Source organism: Atta cephalotes (assembly GCF_000143395.1).
Source record: "Atta cephalotes unplaced genomic scaffold scaffold00023, whole genome shotgun sequence".
Classification (NCBI taxonomy): domain Eukaryota; kingdom Metazoa; phylum Arthropoda; class Insecta; order Hymenoptera; family Formicidae; genus Atta; species Atta cephalotes.
In genome coordinates, this window is record NW_012130087.1 from 1,565,768 (window position 1) to 1,576,271 (window position 10,504).

Sequence of the window (10,504 nt, forward strand, 5' to 3'; positions counted from 1 at the left end):
CTTGTATCGAGAATCTTATTTTGAGATTCAACACACTTTTTTTACAGAAAGATAAATTTAGAACTGATAAAAAAGAATCTGACAGAGAAATTAACACCATATTTCAAGATTTCAAGACATCAAAACATGTAGACGCATTGTACGTACATGTATACGCAGTCAGGTATAACGTCGAGCTGTTTATAAAACAAAGCACCTCCGGTGTTTGGCGCCGAACTCACGTTTAAGGAACCGAGCAAAGCGCTTTACGCGCTTGCTAACGCTTCGTGCTTCCAAAGTGGCACCTTTCGCAGTTTTCTTTTTTCTCGACGAAGCTCGACGTGAGAAAAGATGGAAAGGATGGAGTGACGAGACACGGTAAGCGGAGGTGGGAAAAGCATTTCCCTTTTCTTTTGTTCTATTTGTTGCTTCCTTGTCGCCTTTTCGCATTCGACATCATTTTCTTTTCTCGGTGCGTTTAACGCACATGAGTTTGTCTTCCCGAAGAGAAAGGAGTCGATGCGACATTTTTCTTATCGTCTTGTGTTTTCGGCTGTTTCCTCTCTATCTTTCCATTTTTGCATCCAATTGCCGATGCGAGTCGATTTACACGCGGAGAGAAAATCACAAAATTTTTATGTAGATATTCTATTATGCCTCTCGATTGTTCGTTTGCATATGAGAGATGATTGTGCGTGAAGCGATTTATTTAACAAAATAATAATTGGAAATTCATAAAGTAATTAGAATACTAAATTAGAAAAAATCTAGATGAGAAAATGGATAGCATTTACGATCCTTGCTTTTAAACAATAGAACAGATTGAAAAGTGATTGAAATATAAAATATGAAGTTATAGAAGATTAGAGAAAAATAAGTGAAGGAAATGATTGTGGTGACGATAGCGTTTTTGATCCTATTTCTATTCATCAGTCTTGTTCATCTTCCTTCTGTCGCGCGCAAATAGATTTTTTTAGATATAAATTGTTTATATTTTCGTAAAGAAAGTCCATTTTCTTACAAAAGTTTCTCTATGATATCGTCTTAAAAATTTCTCGATAGCTTGTCTAACACTAACAATTTACTATTGAATATAAAATATTCTGTCAATGGAATATTCAAGGTTAAAAAGTTATTTTACTATTTGATCTGGTTGAACGTTCGTTTCTCTCGAGATAGCAATTTATCGATTCTCTGCAGACGCGGCCAATAGTTGCAAAAGTTCCACTGGACTCCCGGCAACTTTTCGCCCTATGAAATAAGATACAAACTTATCGAGGGAATTCAGAAATCTAAAGGGTTGAGAACGGGAAACAAGGTGAAAGTGAAGAGCGGCCTTGCTAGAAAGTTTCTGTTTGCCGACGTAGGAAAAAGTATTTCCTCCACATTTGAGAACGAGACCTTCCACAATTCATCATTCCAAATTCATCTTTCCATCAATTCTGTTACAAAATTTTCTGTATCATGTGAAACGCTTCTCTATTTTAAATTTTAAATTACCAAAAATAAATTTATCAACGAATACCTCGATCAAATATAATATAAGCTGATGCTTAAAATAAAATTATAAATACATGTTTTATTTTTATGTTTTATTTTTATATCCATGAAATATTTATAATTACGAGAGTGGTATTTTTTAAATTTTATACTAATTCCAATAGTTTAACATTATTAAAACAAAATAGTACGATATAAAACAGTTTCGAATTTATATTACATTATTATTTTATTACATTTATTACTTTACGATATATGAATTTTTTTCACTCGTAATAATTTCCCATGATTATTTTCGAGACTTAATAGACAGACAAGTAGTGTTTACGAAAGTATGGTCGCACGCAAGCTATTCAAATACAAGAAATAATACGGTAATGTAATCGTCAAAAGCACGTCGTTGGTGGTCAGCGAACGCAGTCAGGTAAAAAACAAAATTACAGGTTCTACGAATGAGTGACTTTCTAGACCAAGAAATCTCAAGCTCGTGAAACGACGGTCCTGCGTTTCGCCCTTGCATTTCCACGGAATATATAATTACATAATGCCAGGTCGAGGAAAGATTTAAGGGGAAAGAGCCCTTCTTGAGGCGGATTAGACGGACACTCCCTCTTCAGCGCACGCGCGCTCGTTTATACAACCTTGCGAGCCCTAAATGCCAACATTACATAATGGTAAATTTGCTCCTGAAAGGAACAAAAACCTCATTCAAACTTGACTAAAGGGAGAGAAATTCGATAGGGAAGCAGATGCGTTATCTCGAATCTCGAAACGCATGATTAAAGCGCTATATATGTCATTCAATAATTTTGGATTTTTTTCCAAAATAATAAATGGTGTGATCTGTTGTTTTAGAAAGCAAAACTAATATATGTTTTGATTTATTAAAATTGATACTAAATTCACATTAAATTGGAAATTAAATAAAAAAATATTACAAGTGGAAAGATACAGCGGAAGTTTCGTTAATATTCCAACAAAATATCTGCACCTTGTTCGAAATCGCGTTATATATACATACACGATCGAGTTATCACTCCGAAAGCAATCTCGGCATACACTTGCATTCTAATTCTGTATCTCGCGCTTTAGTATAGAACCGCGAAAGGATTAGGTGCGGCTCTCCACAAATTGCCCGGCGTTATTTAAGCGGTGTGCTTCTTTGGTGCTTCTCTGAAGAACGTTCTTTTGTTCTTTGTATTCTTCGCCTCAAAAGGAGTGCCGTGAAAAACACGACACAGGCGACGATGGCATGACGAAGGCGAAAGGAGATCCTGAAGTGTCTCGCGAGGGAGCAACAGTTAGCGGCCGCATGCGGTTTCAAGTTGGTCGCCATTGTACAAAAGTGGGTTGAACAAAGTTCCATATGTCGTCGCGCGATATACTTAGTCCAGCTTTACTTTATGTAGAAGGAACGATGTTATTCTGCATTGATCTCGTTTTACTCAAGGTACCTTCAAAAGAGTCTTCTCGGACCTGACACTCCAAAGAGGAATAGCCATACAGTTAAATCATGTACGAATATTAAATATAATTCGATACAATAAATTTACTGAAATAAGAGATAAAAGATAAGATCTAACCATATATCTCAAGAGGAAAAACTTAATCTTTTATTTTATTACTGAGAAATACTATGAAGATTAAAAAATGCACACAATCGAAACTTGGGGTCGTTGGTTGCGGTTAACGTTCTAGGGTTAAGTTCGTAACAGTTGCAGCGGAAAGTGGGTTAAAGGAGGAACTCAATCCCGTAGGTCTCCTTGGACATCTCGGCGTTAGCCAAGTGTGGCGTCGGTATTGGAAAGGAGAAATCTTACACGAAAGAGGGATGATCCTGGCCGTACTGCACGTATACGCGCCACCCCGCGCGCGTAATACATAGTTAGTCGTGCGTTCGTGTTTCTCGCGTGTACGTATTCCAGCAGACAAGTCTGCGTGCAAGCCGGTGGACGCAGGCGCCGGTAGCCATGGCGACGATTCCTTCGGATTGGCCACAGCTTCCACTTGAATCCCCGCCGCCCACACCCCCGCCGGCCCCAACGTACTATCCGCCACCATCGATAACCCCTCCGGCACTCGCATAGTCACGTTCAACCCCGTCGTAGCCAACCTACCACCCCGTCTACCGTTACTCTCTTCATTCTCTCCTTCTCTTCGTTTCCCACCTTCTTTCGATTCTCCATTCCCTTCAGTCCCCGTCTCCTTCCACCGACCTCCCCGTCGGCGTCGCGCGGTCAGAGGCGGCCGGACCATCCGACGCGGACTCGTCGCGTCCACCATTCTTATCGGGCAGGCTTGTTCCCTCGTCACGAATGTCGAATGCAGGTATACGCTTTAGTTATCGCTTTGGTTTTCTTGGTGTTGCTCGCGGTGACATTTGAGAAGAGAGTCTGTTGCGAATTAAGATAAACGGAAATTAACCCTTCAATATAGAATTGTCCAAAGCGCGTTTTGCATTAATTTCAGGATTTAAATTGTAAACGAGGGATTAGGAAAAGTTTATCTTTTGATATAGATAAAAGATATAAAACATATTTATATATTTTACAATATTTATATATTTTATAAATATTCAAGAACAATCATATATATGGGTTGTCTAAAAAGTTCGTGCCGACTAACCAATATAATTTAATAAATGCTAAAATTTAAATCTTCTGTTTCAATTTTCCTTCTAAATCGGCACGAACTTTCCGGACAACCCAATATGATCGTCAATCGGAATATTATATAATTATCAATTTTATATATATAACTATATAATCATATTTTATTTGATGATGAGCTAAACGCATCTCATCAAATGCTGTTAAATAATAACCAGAAGCAATCTTCATGAACGCAGCTCAGCAAACTTGGTATTCGCGATTAATTAACTCCAATACATCGCGTTATTAGTGTAGAGAGGAAGGAGGGATATGTTGCGTGCGGAGACGAGATATCGTGTATGTATATGTGTGCGACGCTCTCGTTGAGGCACGCGTGCGCGTGCACAATGTACGCGCGTGGATAGGTGAAACGCCACACTCGACCAATTACCATCCTATTTAACACGAAGAACTAACCGGCGCGCTGTTGCCTCCAGGCAATTGTGTCTCGCATATATGAATCTCACGATTTATAATATGAATGTCGACACTACTGCCATTGCCGCAAATGCGTGCAACTAACGTGAAATCTAAAGTGAAACTTAACGCTTATTGCAAAGAAAACGGGATCGGATTTTACCGAAAAATAGGCATCTATTTTAAAATCAAGCTATAGATATTTCCTACAAAACTTATTTTAGAAACAAATTTCGGTAATATTTTTATTATCTACTGTTACGGTAATTTGTATAATAAATATTTAAACTACAAAAGGATAATGGAAATTTCGTGATATTTTGAAAAATTTGAAAATATTACAAAAGCAACTGCGTTTATAAAAGTATTTTTCAAATTGTTTACGTTGGTCGTGCTTACGAAAACGCGTTATTGAGGTGAGCAAGCGTGATGACAAACGCGCATAATTGCAACAACGGCGTATAATCCCGACACATTTTAAAAACAGTGCGAAGACGAGCGAGGTATACACGAGGTATAATGATTACAGTCTCTCTCCACTACGTCTTCTCGACTACGGCGGGCATGCGCATAGGACGGCACTTATACAGCCTCGAACGATGAATATTCAGCGCTCTCGCGCAACCACCCTCATATGGATTACTTCTAGAACAACTCCGGTCTCGCTCGATTACGCATACTTTCAGCAATCCGTATTATAACCTACCTATAAACATTCTTCATTACACGTGATGTCGAATCCTGATGTCATTCAAATCGCAAAGATTCATTATTATGCAATTTAGAGATAAAGAAACAAATATGTTTCATCCGACTTTTACGATATTTGCGTTATTTCCAAATCTTATCGTTTGATATCAACGTCTAGATACTAATAATCAAATGTACGAAATATGGGGAAACTTAATGAGGAAACTTTGTATATTAGGAATCACTTGAAATTGAGTTTGTGAAACTTTAGGAATTGGATCAAGTCTGGTTAAAATTCATCGTTTGTGATACATACTTTCGGTAATGAAAAATTTTTTAAAGTAATAAAATATATTCCAATAAGAATATCTTTCGTAATTTTATCGTTAGAATTTAAAATGTATATGAAAATAAATTATGCAAATAGTTAATGTTATATATATTTTGGAAAGAAATGTAGAGCGATTTCTTAAACTGTTACACCAAGTACAAATAAACGCGCTACAAGGTAATGATTATGTCGGTACCCGCGCTGTCATGTTCCCCGCATCACGTTGACTAGATAATTCCAGTGTCTCGTTTAATTACGTACGCACGGCTTCGCTTATTGCGTCAATCTGTCAAATTCATGTCGCTCTTATGAGTAATTGTATGTAATGTTCGATTCGTGTCTAACGAACGTCTGCACACGTGTTGCCACATTGATAATCAAGACACGTTAATGACATCCTTAATAACTTTCAAGAGCATGACAGACTCAATTATTTGGTCCAGTTCCTCCAATATGTACATATTTACATATCGTCAGACAGATTTTAAATTGAAAGCTGTGAATGATTTTATCTCAATGTAAAACAGTTGCAATTCAAGAAAATAATTTTCAAATTAATATTGACTACTCTAAATCATGAAACTCGAAAGCACCACGCTGTTAATAATTATCTAACATCTTAACGTCTTCTTTTTTTAAGTCTAAAATGTAGTCGAAAATTACGAATATCTAACAGAGAATTCCATAGCCCGTTCGCGGTAACACGATCTGTTTAGGAATAAATACAGGGACGAAGGGTGCGCGAAGAGAAAGAGCGAGGGCTTCGCCACCCTTCTCTTTACAGCCACCGGTCGTACTTGGATGTCGGTCGTCGGTCGTCGGTCGTCGGTCGTCGGTCGTCGATCGTCGGTCGTCACTCGTCGGTCGTTGGTGCCGAAGCCGAAACCCTCTCATTCCCGCACCGAACCCTACCACCGCTTGGCGGTATCGCCACCCCCCAATGTCGTAGCACCTCCGCGTCAGAATCCAACCTCTCGTCGTCCCCGCGACCCTCATAGCAGCCCTGGTCGAACGAGCGAGGGAAACCCTTCCTCCCTGTCCCCAGAGCGCCTACGCCTCCCGCGTTGCCCCGGCAACCTCAGCTTGGGGTTGGCCACCACCGCCTCCGTGTGCCGCGGCTCCATTCACCGCGTCCCCTCTCCTCGTTCCTTCTCCTCCACAACGTTCTCCGCCCTCTTCTTTCCGCCGTTATTCCTCATCCTTGTCTTCCCTCTCCTCTACCCCTTCTAACCTTCCTCCACCATCCCAATACTCCCCTACTATTCGTCCCTCTCTTACCGAGGTCGCTGCTTCGCCTCGGTCCAACCCTCGTCAGTCTTCACCCTTCTACCCTGGTTTCGACCTCGTCTCGACTGGAGTCTGCGAGAAAGGACGAAGTGAGGAAAGGGAATGCGTTGGTATAGGTATAAAAGAAACAAGAAAAAACAGTGTAGCGGCGGTGGCAACGGCTCCTCTGGAAGCCAATCGGATTAATGTATCTCGAATAATTCATGCATAATTTTGTGCCATGCGCGAGCGAGGGAATGTGCACATCTTAGCGCTAAGTCAATTTCAATGATGATTGTAAAAAAGAAGAAATGGATAAAATTGCAATTTATAAATTGTTTAAATTGTGTTTTCTCCAAGGAATATAAGGAATAACAGATTGTTAAGTGCATATTGTATTATTGATTATACAAATGATATTTAACAATATTGCAGTGATATAGCATCTTCGATATGCAACCATCTTAGAAAATACACAGATTTGTATAAATTGTGACAAGATACAATAGTCAGAAACAGGAGAATCGTTCTTGGCCAAATAGATATTGCGTCGCTTTTCGACACGAATCCAACACCGACCCTCTTTTAGGAGGGCTCTTATACTGACGAGTTGAATTCGTTACGATGTTACGCGACTCTTCGATCGAGAGGGAGAGTTCCGCTCTTGTCTGACACTTTTTCGTGACTATAGGTGAATCAAATTGTCGCTGTACTAAAGGCGGGAAGAAAAGAGATGGGTCTGATTCGATCTTCCGCGTGGAGGACTCGTATGGCCGTGTTGTTGCATACGAAAGAGGGAGAGAAGGGTAGCAGGTCGAAGGGGGTTAAATCGATGGTAAAATCTTGCTTTCTCTCTCCGTGGACATGGAAGAGAAATGAGAGGCTGCTCTTGACGATTTGCCTCTTGCAACTGAGAGAACATCCGAAACTTGAAATCGGTCTCCGGCCGCCCTCCTCGCAAATTCGCCAGGTAATTCGATTATATCCGCGCAGCTCGTCCTGCGAGAGAGTCGCGATCGATAATACCCGCGTTTCGCGTCGGATCCTGCCGGTATCCGGTTCTCGGCAGTCGCAAGGTATCAGTTTTCGTTGCGCGTATTTTGACTTCGGAGAAGAGAAGAGAAAAGAACGGTTAATTCGCGAGCAAAGCTCTAGTCATAAATATCAATGCATCTTTCGTAATCATTCACGATAAATTGGACATAATATGATAAGCATATTATTTTCCGCAACATGATATGTGCAATGATTCATTAATGAGTGAAAATATGCGTTGAATATTATAGACAATTTAGAAAACATCTAAGACCTTTGATGTCATATAAATTTCATACAAATGAAGAACTTTTGATTTTATACAAAGTTCATAGAAATTCTATTTATTTTTTAGTTTTTTTAGTTTCAAATTATAATTTGCAATTATTCAAATTTTTGAAATTATTTGTTTGCATAATGCTTCAATTATACAAAAATGATCGATTGATTAAGGCTTCAGATATATATTACCAGTGTTGAACATATATAGTTTATGTCACGTATACTATAGATTTTCAGTATTGGCAATGTATATTCGAACATGGTCTACTAAGTTTTAGAAATAAAGTAGTAGCAGAGAATCGAATTTATATATACGTTCGGTCACAAAGGATGCCGCAAGAAAAAGATTTTATAAATAGATATGCCTTACGGTAGTGGTCTCTCGCTATCATTAAAATGGCTATCATTAAAATATATTCCATCTAGGTTGCTGGCGTTACATAGAAATGCGTTTTATCGGTAACGGTGATACTCCGGAACAGATAATCCAATTAAAAGCTACATGTACACGAAGACAGACTCGTTATTCTCGTATTGTGAGTAAAGGCGGCTTTAAATGACATGGCTAATGTACGCCAATATTAGCAAATATTGTACATTCACATCATGACATGCATAATTATCCATATAAATGTAGGTCAATATTTAGCGAATATACGTAAAATTGGCATATATTAGCCATGTCTTTGAAGCACGGTTTCTATTCTGGGACCACATTCTCGAAAAGTATCGCATACAAAAATGTACGAAAATATAGTATACGTTACGTTATGTTATGGATTTCTCTAGTATTTTTGTACACGATATTTTTCGAGAACAAAGCGGTAATTGATACGCGAGATTGTCTAACTATCAAACTCGCTCTGACACAATCGCGATAAAAAAGCATATGTATGTGTAGTTGTAAAACATTAAGTAAACGAATATATGTCCTTTGTGTAAATTCGAGCTTTCAAGCTTCCTCGCTTTATCAAACGATTGAAGCAAATAAAATGATTGATCGTATCGGTAATGAGAACTGTGAAAGAAAATACAAAAAAAGTTCCATCAACAATTTAAATTTTACAATTAAAATTTATACTCAAAAGTAGATTCTAAAGTAAAAAGATCACAGTTATCATAATTATTTATATATTTCTATAGTTATTAATATGTATTGATTTCGCGAAAATTGACGTAGTATGTTAATTAATTTCGGAACGTACGTTTGACATCATTTTGATATTCTCTCCGATATTCTCTCGAAATTACAAATCGCAATAATGGGCGACAAGTAAACGGATCAAACCGCGTTGTTGCTTATTCTCTTGCGTCTAAAAGTCCGGGGGCGTGTAGATAGCGTGCGACGTACCTGAGAGAGTAATCACGCATAGTACCTACCTACCTGGCTGCTAGCATAGCCGATCGATTACCGTACAGCCGCGCGGTGCACACGCCTGCCTGCCGCCACGTACCGCAACTACGTGACAAATATTATCGCGATCGACCGACCCGCTGCGTTTGATGTGGACGCGTTTATGAAATGCCGACACGCCGATAATCATGCGCGCGACCAGTGCCCAAGGCTAAATCCGATTTGTAATATTAATCTCACAATCAGCGCTGCGCCTCGCTCTCTTTCTCTCCTTTTTCCTCCCACATTTTCTCTCACTCTTGCCCTCCCCCATCTCTATCTATCTATCTATCAATCTATCTCTCTAAAACTTAGCTATTACTTGTTTTGTATCATTCATCTATGATATCTATACTTGTACTTTATATTTTATTTTTTATTTTTCATATTCGCAAAATTCATTGTATTTGTATACATGGTTTCCTATTTTTTTTTTTTTTTTTTTAATTTTCATTCTTTCATTTTTATAAATTCTCTCTTTATATTATCTTTGCTTTAATTTGTTCTGAAAAGGCAGAGTTTTAGAAAAATAATAAATGCTCTTTCTCTCTCTCTCTCTCTCTCTCTGATATTTTTTAACTCAATTATTTCATAATTACTTATTATGTATCAAGATTTTTTAATTTTTTCTCTACTTTTGTTACATTTCTATATTTAGCATTATTTTCTTGTCTTGATTCTATGTATATCAAGTATTTTAATCTTTATTTTATTCACTCTTATTCATTTATTTTCTTTTGTTTTGCTCTAAACTACTTTTGCTGCATCTAATCATCAAGCTGTTACAATTGTATGTATTATACTTTGAAGAATTATAGTCTCAGAGCGTAAAATAAATAAATTAAAAAAAATTAATTCTTTCTCTCTCTCTCTCTCTCTCTCTCTCTCCCTCTCTCTTCTTCTTACTTCTTACTTACGTTACTTAGTTTACGTTATATATTATTATTATTATTATTATTA